Consider the following 15,549-nt stretch of genomic DNA (forward strand, 5'->3'; position numbering starts at 1 on the left):
TGTTGATTTTTTCACTAAAATATTTAAAATGTATATATTTATATTTGCTGTAATGAGACATTTTACAAAAAAATTCCGGGAACTATGACATTTGACCCTCGATCCCATTTCTCAATATTGCATATATAATGAAAACTAAAATGTCTGTAGAGACTTTGTTTTGCCCTCAAATGACTCGGATACAGGTTTCTAATAGCCAACATAGAAATGTTTAGTAAATCTCAAAATCACACCTGTATCACTCACCTTCAAAGTATGCAAATTATTAGTACAAGTTACATGAAATATGCAAATTAAGGGGTGAAATTACAGGTTCCTATATGTATCGAAAACCGCTAAGGTAGAGATTTGATTTTTTCAAAAATTTGTTCAGAATGTACATATTTATATTTGCTCTAATGAAACATTTTACGAAAAAATGACCGGAAATACAACAATTGACCCTTGACCCTATTTATCAATGTTTGCATACATAATGTGACTAAAATGTCTGTAGATAACTTTTTTGGACTCAAATGACTCGGATACAGTTTTCCTTTTGTCAGCATAGGACCGCTTTGTAATTCCCAAAATCACATCTTTGTCACATACCTTGAAAGTATGCAAATTATTAGTACAAGTTACATGAAATATGCAAATTAGGGGTGAAATTACAGTCTTCCCATATCTCGAAAACCATTAATGCTAGAGAGTTGATTTGAATTCAGAGTTGATTCAGAATGTACATATTATTTATATTCGCTGTAATGAAACATTTTACGCAAAAATTGTCATGATTGAATTATGACATTTGACCCTTGACCCTATTTCTCAATATTTTCATATAATTCAAATAAAATATCTGTACAGACTGTTTTGGCCTCAAATGACTCAGATACAGCTTTTCTATAGCCAGCATAGAACTGTTAGTAATTCTCAAAATCACACCTTTGTTACTTCCCTAGAAAATATGCAAATTAGTAGTACAAGAGGTGAAAGTTGCCATATCTCTATCGGTATTAGCGTTTTTCGAGATACGTAAGGCTGTAATTTGCATATTTCATATAACTTGTACTAATAATTTGCATACTTTTGAGTTGCTTGACTTTTTGGAATTACTAAACGATCCTATACTGGCTATATCAAACCTGTATCCAAGTCATTTGAGGCCAAAACAAAGTCTGTACATACATTTTAGTTACATTATATGCAAATATTGAGAAATAGGTTCGAGGGTCAAATGTCATACTTTCGATAATTTTTTTTTCAATAATGACCCAGATACAGGTTTTCTATAGCCAGCATAGAACTGTTTAGTAATTCTCAAAATCACACCTCTGTTACTTCGCTCGAAAGTATGCAAATCAGTAGTACTAGAAAGTTGCCATATCTCTCTCTCTCTCTCGGTCATTAGCGTTTTCGAGATACATAAGGCAATTCACTGTAATTTGCATATTTCATATAGCTTGTACTACTAATTTGCATCCTTTCGAGGTGCTTGACTTATACTGGCTATATAAAACCTGTATCCGAGTCATTTGAGGCTAAAACAATGTCTGTACATACATTTTAGTTGCATTATGCAAATATTGAGAAATAATAATAATAATATCCTGGATTTATATAGCGCCTAATGTTGTGAAACCTCTAAGCGCTGTACATAAATTAATACGAAAAAAGGGAATTCCAACCATGCCAAAATGAAGGCGTGATTTTGGGAATTACAAAGCGGTCCTATGCTGACTATAGGAAACATGTATCCGAGTTATTTGAGTCCAAAACAAAGTCTCTACAGACATTTTAGTCGCATTATATATGCAAACATTGATAAATGGGGTCAAGGGTCAATTGTTGTATTTCCGGTCATTTTTTTGTAAAATGTTTCATTAGAGTAAATATAAATATGTACATTCTGAACAAGTTATTGAAAAATCAACTCTCTAGCCTTAGTGGTTTTCGATATATAGGAACCTTTAACTTCACCCTCTAATTTGCATATTTCATGTAACTTGTACTAATAATTTGCATACTTTGGAGGTGAGTGATACAGGTGTGATTTTGAGATCTACTAAACAGTCCTATGTTGGCTATTAGAAACCTGTATCGGAGTCATTTGAGGGCAAAACAAAGTCTCTACAGACATTTTAGTTTCATTTATATATGCAATATTGAGAAATGGGGTCGAGGGTCAAATGTCATACTTCCGGTCAATTTTTTGTAAAATGTTTCATTGGAGCAAATAGAAATATGTACATTTTGAATACGACTGTGAAAAAATCAGCTCTCTAGCATTAGTGGTTTTTGAGATATAGGACAACTGTAATTTTCCCCCCTTATTTGCATATTTTATTTAAATTGTACTACTAATTTGCATACTTTCGAGGTGTGTGACAACGGTGTGATTTTGGGAATTACAAAGTGATCCTATGCTGGTTATTAAGAACCTATGTCTGGGTCATTTGAGGGCAAAATAAAGTCTCTACAGACATTTTAGTCACATTGTATATGCAAACATTGGGAAATGGGGTCGAAGGTCAAATGTTGTACTTCCGGTCATTTTTTCGTAAAATGTTTCATTAGAGTAAATATAAATATATACATTTTGAATAGATCAGTGAAAATATCAACTCTCTCGGACTAGTAGTTTTTGAGATATGGTAACCCTGTAATTTCACCCTAATTTGCATATTTAAGCTAATTTGCATATCATCGGGATGAGTGACAGAGGTGTGATGCTCAAATTTTGATCTCCTCATCATATATGACCATTTAAAAAAGAAAAATCTCTGTTTGCAATTTTTTTCACTTTGGGCTGTTTTTTTTTGCTAGATTGACTAGCCTACAATAATAAAACATATGTTTTTCGTCTTCAATGACTCCACAATTGTAACATATGTTATTATTTTTAAGTTTCTAGTTATACAGTTTTAGATTTGTAGGTACAATTCTATTTAGTAATTTGTAATTCAATTGGCCAAATTTCTTAATTTTTTCTTTTTCAATTTTCTTTTCCAGACATCACACCACTTAATTATATTGTTGATATTGTATTCCAGATCCACATTCATATATTGGTTCATATTTGGCACATTATGTTTAATTATACTTAGAGTAAAAGTTTGAATATGTTTAGCTGTTGTTGGGGGGGGGGGGGCTGCAAGGGGGTCCATGTGCAAACCTTTAAAGCCTTCAAATCACTACCGTATCGTCTGCATAAAGCATTCTTTCCAGAAAAAAGAGTCCTAGTAGCCCTAAGTTTGGGACACCTCGTGAAATGTTAAAGATTTTTTATCTATGGCTGTAGTAAAACAAGAGAAGAAGAATTATTTATCTTCATCGTCATAAATTTCCACAATTATTTTGTTGATTAATCACGGTCCGAACTTGTCAAACAACAAAAGTATAGCAATGAACTAGCAGGCCCATACCACAATGAATTAGCAGCCCCATACCACAATTTAAGATACAAATGATGAATGTTTGAGTTGAAAGATTGACTGTATAATAATACCTACATAATTCCTGTCATTTGATTGGATGGTAGGTCACATGACATGTATTAGTAGGCCTACGCACTATTTAACAATAGTTTGAACTATGGAATATTATATTTTTACTCGGCTGTCGCCTTTCATCATTCACCTCATGCCATTATTTGTACCATTCCACTCACACACATTCATTATTTGTATGCTATTTCGCACGGCATTTCAGTTTGAAAAACGAGTTTAAAATCAAGGCTGAATATGGTAGATATAAAAACAATTATAATCCCTTATGTAAATGAAATGAAAACACGAAGTAACGTAACCATATTGCATTCGCCGCAAAATCAGAATATCAGATAATACTATAAGATTAGAAAACACAAACACCCACAATAAACAATAATAAAGATATAAATCTTACGAAGCATAACAATATTTTTATGAAAATATTATTATTCGTCTTAAAAACAAAATTGTAAAAATGAGATTCTCTTGGAAAAAAGGTTGTTTCAATCAGTATGAGTACATTAATATAGCCACCTACGTAAGAAGTTAATTGTTGGGAGACGCCCATTCTCTACAACTAAAAGTGAAAGATATTAAGGCAGTTTTAAGCCTATCACTATTAAACATTGTTTTCAGATTTTAAATTATATTGTATTATCCTTGTGGAAAACATGTTACTAGCACTACACTTTAGGTAAGCCTAGCAACATTATCAATCAGTTGTTATAGCACACCTCCACAGATGTAATAGTTTTTACAGTGTGGTTAGACCATAACATACAGCAGTACCGGTACAGATTAGTACAAAAAGACCTGAACAAATGATGTTTTGTTTCTTTGTTTAATTGTTTCAATATGGTATTTAAATCTTCTTAAAATTTATATAATGTACACTTATTAAATAAAAAGTGTGTCGATGCATGCAACCAACGCAATCTATGAGTCAAATGGCCAAGCGGTTAAGGCAGGGGCGCCGTTTACCGTACCTAAAGAGCCAACAACATCGGCAAGGGTTCGAGGCCGACTCGCTCCTAGTTCTGGTGGTGGAACAAGTCTTCTCGGATAAGAACTATAAATCGTAGGTCCAGTGTACACAGTTATAACCTGTGTGCACTTTAAAGAACCCAGTTCATTATTCGAAAAGAGTAGGAGGTTACCCCGGTGAACTGGTTCACAAAATAGCCCCTGTATCAGGGGGATTACCACCTATCTCATAGGACAGTGATTAATTCACTATTGGTAATCCTTGGCCACATTGCCTAAAGACATAAAATAAATAAATAAAAATAAATAAAAACAACAGGACACTGAGCCCGTGTTGTCAATATAGAAACTCGTAACAGTCCTTTGATCTTAATGTATGGCTGCGACAAATACCAAAGTTCTGTACACTACGTACATATTCTCCGAGGCGCGCAGTGTCTGTTAAGGGGCGTGGAACTGATTTTGTCACAGCCACAGCAGATCAAACCGAAGATCAAACAACTTTTAGCAACACGCATTGAATCATTTGATCTTAACGCTACATGAATGAATCTAATCAAGGATTATCGTTACGTGTATTTTCCAAAAAAAAAAAAACAACCCCAAAACTTCGCTATATATCTCGGATTCTTAATGATGTATTTTTTCTCCTGAATATGCAATTTTAGTATCACATAATAATTATCCACTTTCAAGTTTATATATGTGACATTAAGATGGCACATTCAACAAAAATATTTGAAACATTCTTCTCAGATATAATATATCTTTAAGTTAATATAATGTAAAGATCCAAAAACAGTAGGAAAACATCACATTAATTTGTTTAACATTAATATATATTTTTTTTAGGTATATTTATTCATAAAAAGACATCAAAATACAACGGCAGCCAAAAGGCTGAAAAGTAGTATTTTACAAAATTTGATAAAAATATATAAATACATTATGTATAAAAGGTAAAACTAGTTTTAAAAAATTAACACATTAAAATTGGTCCACCTGTAAGTTAAAATAGTGCCAGCCTATTCAATATTCATCATTAATGAGTCGGACTAAAAAAGAGACTGGTGAAGATCTAAATCTTTCTGTACGACCAAACGGGATTTCGAGTAGAGGCTTAATAACAATTAGAAGTTTGATGTTGTTTATGGATTATTTTTACATCATTTCATATAACGTCTCGAAGATGGTACCGTATAGCCGTACTTGGTAGAGAGGTTATTGATGTGTATGTGACGTCACATCCCGTCTTATGACGACTGATAGGCCGAAAACGCGACCGAAATTACTGGAACCCTACCCTAGCCTACTAGGCCTTGACAGTAGTGATCCGTAGTACCATGGAACTATAATGGTAGTACTGTGTAGTATAGGCTAACACGTCTGGCTCTACGAGGCCTTCTTATGTTCATAGGATGGCTTTTTTGGGCGTCCGTCCCAATGTAGGCCTATGCCTATAGCTATGCCAGATTTCCCATTCCTGCAGGCCTATAGCCTATGTTCTAGTAGGGCGGCTAGTGGGTGTACCCTGGTAGATTCACCCCTGGTCGACTCGTACCCATGCCATACTTCCCACCCTAAACTCGTACCAACCAAATAGTTGGTTGATTTCCCGCTAGACTAGTAGGCCAAGCCTAGCTACAATATTCATTATGCCCTGCTGAAAAGGTAGATGAGCTACTAAACTAATTACGTAATTCGTTTAATCAATAACAATAATTGACTAGAAGACCTAAAAGCGGCGGAAAACACCTAGGCCTATCTATTCTTGCATGGCAGTACGAAAACATGCCTATGGTTGTACATCATTTTAAATTGTCAACAGACACTGTGATACAGGACAGTGTTTTAAAAGTACAGCATTTATGCAGACAGCAACGTGTATGACTTGCTATAGTTTTACAGATACCACCTATTGACAGTAACAGAATCGGGTGTCAGAAAACAATTTTGGTTGTGCTTTGCCATTGCGATTCCCATTTTTCGTTATCGTCAATCCATACTCATCGTGAGAGGCGCCCTATCTCGAATCTTTGCTACAGTGTTATTGCTTACTCAGTTTATATTGTACAGCAAGAATTCAGGGACGTCATCGTCGTTGTTCGACAACACTCATTTGCACGTCGCAGAATAGAGCATTTGACGCGAATGTTGGTAAGTTTCACATTTATTTACAAACAGCTCAGTTTATTACAAACTGCAACAGCTCAGTTTACTACAAACTACGACAGCTCAGTTCATTACAAAGTGCGACAGGTATGAGAAATTTCGACAACGTTGTTACAAAGTGCGACGATTATTACAAAGTGTGACATAACCAGCGTTCTAGTGGATTTTGAAAAATAGTTTTGTCAATGGTTATGGTACATTTTCCAAATGGACATATTCCAACTGTCCCTCTGTTGGCATAATTGTTCCGCTTGTTGATGTTGTGTTCAAAAATTTCCCCCCTTATTTGTTATATTGCTATTTGAAATAATTTCCCTTGAAAAAAGGTTAAATATATTTAACTAACAAAAGTGTAACTGCCAGCAAATTGGGGTATGGTTGAATTGAACCGTTTTTGTTTTTTTTTGTGAAAACATTTTTTATCCTGCGGAAGTGATTAACTTCCGTGGAATTATCTGCAGGATATTAAAAATCAGATTTTACAATATTTTTCTTTCTTCAACATTTTTTAATTTCATTTCCACAACAAATTCCTGTGCTCAATGAACACAAATTTTATAAATCTTAATATTTCATGTTTTTGGGGTTGTTTGGTTGTTGTTGATTTGGCATACATGTTGTATCGAATGTATAGGGGGGATTGAGCTGACTTCTATTTGACAGACTTTTTCTTTTTCTTTTCTTTTTTCTTCAGATGTATACATTTTTTGATGGGCTTGAAAATCAAAATTCATAAAGATAAAAAAAACAAAAAACAATAGGCCACATTGAAACTTGTAGCAATGTTGGGCCCATTGGCTAAAATACTAATTGATAATCATTATGCCTACTCTACAATCAATCATTATATATATTAATATTTACTACCTTTTAAAAAAAAAGGCAGATTCTTTTTTATTACTATAAATATTACAAACAACAAAATATATAAAAAAAATATGAAGGCTATTTTGACATCGGTTGCCACACCCCCTTATAATGAAAATATGGTTGGGTCGCCTCTTAATTCTTCTATTTTATGTCATAGGACAAATGTCTACCACATTTGGTGCCTTTATCAAAAAGTGAACGATCGACGTGACTTGTTTTTTAAAAGTTTTTTTAAGAACCCCTACTATACAGTTAACAATGAAACTCTAACGTAATCCAGTGTTTATACTGAAAGTTGGGCTGGGACGGTGTAGTGGGGTTTAAAAAGGACCGAGATTGAATCACCCTGGGAATAGTTTTCTAGTGTTAATACGGCACACAATCGAAATCAAAATCGTAATATTATTGTGTACTGTAAGTGTAATGTAATGAAAACAATATTGTATATAATTATGTATAGGACCTATGTTTTATTTTTGTACTTAACAGGTGTTCCGCCATTGAAGATTTTAGGAAAATGATGAAATATAAAAGGACAACTTTGTTTTGCTTGATTGGTTTTGTTTCTGTAGTTCTATGGGTTGTAAGTGTTTTTTTAAATTAACATTATTACCTATAGTAGGCCTACGGGTAAATTTTTTCCAACATTATATTCCAAAATGTTACAAATAGTAACTATAGGCCTAAACTGATTTAATGGCCAATCATAATTAGGCCTCTAACAATTATTAAAAAAAGAAACACCATTGCTGGGGCTGAGGTGGTACGATTTAGTGAATATGTTGTAATTGTCTGGAAATTTCATTGTAGCAATATTTAAATGTTTAAAAAAGTAAATAAATTGATGTTCTGGCTAAATGAATTTAAATTTAGAATAATGATGATTGAACGCGGAAAATATCCGATGTCTTTTTCTGATTCCCAAACATGTCATGTCATAGAGAACGATTGCATTGTGTTTCTCCCGCCGCCGTGATAATAGGGAGCGGCAGTGTACGACCCACAAAAGTCATCCTTCCCAGGAAACGCTTAGTCGGACAAAACGCGTTGCCTGTTCAACGGTCCGCGGAAGTTTATTTGTATCCGTATAATCCGATCCGCCGCACTGTAAAGTTCACGCTTGGTTGCGCTTCGCACACTGCCACATTGCCTGTTTCGAGGGCTCCCTATTAACATGGAAACCTCTAAAATATTGTCATGGAAAATAAAAACTAATTCTAGTTGTTTGGAATGCTTTCATATTTTAAGAATAGAAGAATGGTAGCATTGTCAGTGAAAAGCACCTATGCGTCTACATCTTTAAACCGACCACCAGTACCGATGATTCATTATAATATAGTGCAGAGTACAAGAATAACAGATCAAGTGGGAATTGTCAATACATTATCGTCAGCTATAAAACGAACGACCGTTCCTGCAGTTCCTGTAGTAGCAGATAATGTAGGAATGATAAATGCATCAACATCTTCAGTTCGTTTGATGAATCCTGATAGGTCTATCAATGTTGGTGACTACTTTAGTGTTATAATAGATGCTCGAGACAGCAATGGTAATAATCGTACAAAAGGAGGCGATTTAATCTTTGCAAATATAAGAAGTAAGAAAGCAAGTACCACTGGAAAGGTAAAAGACTTCAACAATGGAACATATGAAGTGATTTTCTTTGCTGGTTGGCAAGGAGTTGTTACTACTGAGATTATTCTAGAACATCCATCAGAGGCAGTAGATTACATCGAACAGGAATTGTGGCCAATGGAAGAAAGAGCTACGTGGTTAGCTAATTACCAAGTATCTAAAGTCGCGGAAATAAGAAATTGCAGATTTCATGTTGGTGTTTTACTTGATAAATGTAATTACAGCCAACCATTGGCAATGGGAAACGCCACTTTCTATTGCGATAAACCAAACCACATATCTTGCGATTCGTTGAGCTGGATTTCAATTGGCCAAAAAATCATTGTAGCAAAATTTCAGAAAATGTATGGTTATCATCAAACACTTTTTGCTGAGTAAGTATTATATTATCCTTTTTATAAAAACACTTCATAACACATAAAGAAGTATCTTAGATTATATCAAAGAATATATATCACAAGAATGAGTATTCCGCGATTTTTGCACGAGAAATTTGTAACAGAGAGCTCCAGTGAGTGATGCCCGCCCTCATAAGGGCGGATGTATACATACTAAATAAGACTTGATTTAATAGATATTATACATGTCACATTAAATAGAATTATGATAATAGTTTTTGCAATTGTAAACTATTTTATAATACATATTTATTAACAAACTAGTGTACATTCACTTTTACAGACAATTATTTACTAACATGCTAAGTTAGTTCACAAAAAAGGCCTAACACAGCAACACCAAAATCAACGAATCGTTACTCAGCACGGCCTATTCTTTACCATTGCCGTGTACTACTCTACGCCCGGTAAATTAAGTATTGTTTTTATGATATCAATTAGTATAAAATACATATTATTAATAGGACAAAATGTTAAATGTTATTAACATTTATTTGTTTTACCAGAAACAAGTTAAATATAGGAATATTATTAAACTATCCTTCGTGAAAACGCGTAAACAGCAACACGCCCGCTCACGCTATCGTAGCGTCCGGTTGATAAAGCAAACTGTTTATACGGCAGTTTTTACTAAATAAATTGCATAAAACGAACAATTAAATATCCAAATAGTATTTAACATGATGTTGGCATGTAGTTGATAACATTTTTTATCATGAAAATACTCACCGGTGGTCCAGCCTTTGATTAGTGAAACCGTCACAAAAAGTTGTATACATCCCAGATACATCCACACTTATGGCGGCGCCCTACCACATGGACAATATTACTGTTACAGGGAAAATCGCGGATTACTCATTCTTGTGATATATATTCTTTGATTATATGTATAGCCTATTTAATAATGCAATATAAATTTGAGAACATTACAGTCACGTGCTTTGTTACTAATAATTTATGGTGCATACGAATACCCAGTTGACTAGTTTCAGTCGCATGAAATTGGCTCCTCACTCGAAATATTTTAGTATTCATTTATGGAAATTTAAGGAAAAACCAAAATTACCTCTTTTTTATTGGTTGATTCGAAATTCATATTGCATACCAATCCGTCCCATTTAGCATCGACGTCTTTCTTATAAGACGTTTGCGAAGTATGGGTTTTACAAGTTAGTTTACGGACAAAAATCGAAACGGCTAATGGAACGTAAACAAGACCAACTACCGACTTGGTGAAAATGTAATGATGAGGTGGTACTTTCATATTCGCGACAAACAACCACCCGGAATTTGTCATTATAACCATTACGTCTGAATCAGGAACAATAAAAGCACTCCGAGTGTACATACCTCCGCCTATTGTAAAATTCCTGTGCAATTGTCCAATTTCAGTTTACTTTACGTTAAGACTGCTCAGTACCAGCCAGCTTTTGAAAATGTTTTCCTATCTTTTAACACTAGCAGATCTGAAAATAATAATAAAAAGTGTTCTAGAATTAGGATTCTGCTCTAGACTGCCTCCAAAATTTAATGGAGTGGTCCTCGACTACATTGTAGTACAGATCTGGCAATAATTGTAAATTGTAATTTCGCTTTTCCCTGGTTTAATCAAAAGCTGTTTTAATCGTCAATAATGTGGAACGTTCTGCTTAATATGCAGATGTCCTAACCATTAGACCACTGGGGCTTTCATGGTATTGTCAATACATCCTATTTTTCTTCTTCAAAACATTTGCACAGTACTTAACAATAAAACATTACTTCCCAATAGGTCTTTAGTAAGCCAACGACTGACCAATACTATAACAATCAACATCGGAAATAACGGTAAGTATTGTTTATTTTTGTTTAGGCCTAGGCCTTAAACCATTATCGTTAACCAGATTCATAACTTAAGATAAACGACATTCATTAGCTGTAAACAACTTGATAGAACAATAGAAAACTATTTATTCGTGGTATATTTGTATATATAATATTTGTTGAAACCTATAATAGAACACATCAATTAATACAATATATTATTAATATATAATAATTTTCTATTTCAGGTAAAAAACCAGCGCCAATTTCAAATATTTCATGCACGTCAGATTTGCCAATACATAGTATTAGCAATGGATACTGGATTGGAAACATCTGGTATTCTTTAAAGTGTAAAACTAAGCAGTGGACAAAACCCGAAATAATGCAATGCATTCAAGGAAAGCACATCATATTATTGGGTGATTCCACAACAAGGCAATGGACTGAGGGACTGTTGAAAATAATGGATGTTACAAAAAGCAAATATACGACTAAACCCAATTCTATGCACATTCAACATCATAGTGAGAACATGACTCTGGACTTTTATTTTAATCCGTACATGGTTAGCAAAGCTAAAACCGTTTTCAGAGTTGGGAAATGGGAATACGAAGTTCTGGACAATCTTAACTTCAGTTCGTGTAATTACGTCATTGTGGCGAGTCCATGGGCTCACTATAGTCAATGGACAAAAAATAGTGTTATTGAAAGGCTGCAATTGTTGCGAGAAACGCTATTAAGGTTTAAGAAGCGGTGTCCCCACGCGCCAGTAATGGTGAAAACACCGCACCCACGGGAACATGGCACGTGGGATATATTTTTTAAGAGTAATCGACTCCTTTTAGACATATATAATCTTTATCTAAATATGTTCTCAGGATTAGGTATACATATCATTGACATCTGGGATATGAACGTAGCACACCCTGCAAACTTTATACACATGCCTATGCCAGTTATTTATCAAGAGCTTTATATGATGTTTTCGCATATATGCCCAGTAAATTGATTGACAGAAATTACAAATATAAATGTAACATATTGTAAGTTTACACGTCTACAAGCGTCCATGCGTTACCTGGAATACTCACTTTCTCTCTACATGTATTTCCCCCAACATAAGACAAACTACAAAGGGCGCTATAATTCTCCGTACCTTATTTGCATAATTAATTAATATGCAATAACGCGCGACGAATACAACTAAAATTCCATCGAAAATCGATAGGTAATCTCATCAAACCAATTGGATTAAACGGTAAACGGTAAGTTACTTCATGACAATTGTTTCTTCTTCAGAAAAGAATGTCTATCTGTAACATACTGACTTCTATATAGCCAATTCTGCCAGGATCATCTGACTCAGTTGGTGTGTGATTGGTTCATTGGAAAGAAATGTGCTGCTTTATTAGTATTATTATTTTAGGCCTGGGGGCGTACTGTATATATATAATTTATTTATTCCCTAATGATCAGCAATTGCTGGATGGATCACCCTCATTAAATATGGTGTAAAAAAAATTTGGATCATGTATTATTCATTTTCTCACCTAGAGGCCAGATAGCCACATAACCGTTACTAAACGTCAAGTGACGAATTTAATTAATTAAAACTGTTATTTGGGGTATTTTGGAAAAAAAAAATTTATAATAATTTTTGTCTCTCTTTACTGTATTATGTATGTATGTTTAATAATAATATTTTATATCGGTTATATTCAATGAATGTTCAACTGCATTTGTTTTAAAATTTGGATCATGTATCATTCATTTTCTTTTCAAGTCTCACATAGAGACCAGATAGCCACATAATCATTACTAAACTTTAAGTGACGAATTTAATTCTCGTTAAAAATGTTATTTTAGTTAGTAAAGATAAGTTTATTATTATCTATACTATATTATTTATAGTAGAAAAAGAAATAAATTTACTATAATAATTTTTGTCTCTCTTTACTACGTTTTAAGGGTAGTTGTTTGGGGTATTTACTTAGTGGGTAAACTATTTTGTGAAAGGTGCTTGTTGTCCTTCCAATTTAGTGAAAACTTCAGACTTGAAGGCTATTAGGACTTTTGTTGGACATGGTGCGAGTGAGTTAGTTTTTGTAAAGAACCCCTCCCCCTCCCACAAAATCATTCATTCGTTATGGAAAGGTATCAAACATTAATTCTAGATTAAAGTTAAAGATGTTTAAATAATTTTTCCCGTTTATGCTTGCTTAAATGTTATGTTTTCTGATTTGAATGGCACATTAGATCCGATATCTTTATTCAAACAACTATCTAGTTTCTGGTTGCTAAAGGTACGAATAAAGGTGACGTCATCGACTTAAGGTACGAATAAAGTTGACGTCATCGACTTAAGTGGTTGGCGTTGGCGTAGTGTGTAGTGCCAGAGATTTCCAACATTACATGGTACGTGGTAATTTACTTTGCAGGCATTGATCAAACAGCTAAATTCCGAACAGGTATGGCTATATTTATTAAACCTCTATTCTACTAATGTATTTCTACGTTTCATACAAGCACGTAATTATATTGAGTTATTAAATGTTGATAACATTTTTGTTCTGTTAAAATTTACTGTTGTATATGAATTGTATATTAAATTATAAACATCTAACATATTGTATAAACATTAACATTAAAACAGAAATTGTATATTTAGATTTATACATTACATTTAGATTATCAAAGTAAAAGATATAATATAGTTATAGCAGCTTTGCATTAAGTATTTGTTATTTATATTTATATAAGAAATTAACTGCAAAATATTACTTCTGAGCCAGTAACTGATCATTATGAGCATACCGAGGAAAGGATTTAGGCCATCAGCTGTAGCCTGTATTGTTTCATCCCGTTCCAGTGGAAATGGCACTACATAATTTCACTTGAAACATAATATTGTAAATAAAATAGGTAAATAAAATATAAAAGTTCTTTTTACGATAATAATAATTATTGTAGTAAATCACTAATCACTTTTTGTTTTAATGAAGAAGATCCCTTGTTTAGTTAAAATTTGAATTTCTTGCATGGTTAAGAAGGTCCCCTTTTTTCTTATATTAAGACTTCTTTTGTTCTTGTTCCATTGTTTTCATCCACCTGTACAAAATATGCATAGCCAAGTACTCTAGGTTAGCAAGGCCTGTCTGGGAGAGTAGTACTGTATAAGGAAGGAGCTCAGCTTGTTATATATACCAGGGAAGAGTTAATCCGTGGATACCTTGTTAAATACTACTGTAGGCCTACCTTGTTGAATAATACCTTTTTGAATAATACCTTGTTGAATAATACCTTGTTGGATGCTTATATACAAAGCCAGCAATGCAAGTTTATTGTATTGTTATCATTATTTTAGTTGTACATACCGTAGGCGTATCCCTTATTGTTTATACTGTTGATATGTATTTGCTGTTTTGTTTACTAGGAATGTTCCTATTTTGATTTCATATATAGTAATTTAAACTATCTTTTCGTCATATCGCCTACGTCATAGAGAAATGCAGTTGCACGCGATTTAGACATAGCTTTGTCAAAATATATTTTGACAAAGTATTTTTTTATATTAGCTGGCGATTGTAACTACATGTAAACTGTTGGTGTGTTTCTACATTAGCTGGTTTTTTTTTTACCACATTAGCGGTGGATTGTTAACGGTTGTTTCGACATTAGCGGTTGTAACGTATTTTTGTTTCCATACTTTTACAATGAAATTCCATAAGTAATAAAGCCAATATTTTACTCTACCAATTAGTGACGATGATTCGCTGTTGGTATGGAATGAAATAAAAATAAATAAATGAATGCGATTACAGTAGTTTTGGTTAATTATAAATTGTGTTAGTAAGATCGACCAATGAATAAGTTTTACAAGCTTCTATATAATTTATGCTTAAGTCTGACATAGGCTAGCACAATGGAAAAACTTTGGGAAAGATCTCAGCCTTAGATACCTACCTCATCTATCTTGGATGTACCGCGAAACGTAGATTTGATAACATTAATTCTCACTATTACGATATTGTTCAATTTTTTACTTTTGCAATGACAAAATTTAGCGTTTCCGATCGAATATTCTGGATATCACATGGTTATTTTTATATAGGCCTACTCGCGCGGTACACTTGGCTTCCGGGTTCCCTGACTTTCGGTAAAATGGTCGTTGGTGGCGACATTCAATATTTTTAATCCTCGATATGTTCGGA

This window comes from Antedon mediterranea, chromosome 1 (assembly GCF_964355755.1).
Source record: "Antedon mediterranea chromosome 1, ecAntMedi1.1, whole genome shotgun sequence".
Lineage (NCBI taxonomy): Eukaryota > Metazoa > Echinodermata > Crinoidea > Comatulida > Antedonidae > Antedon > Antedon mediterranea.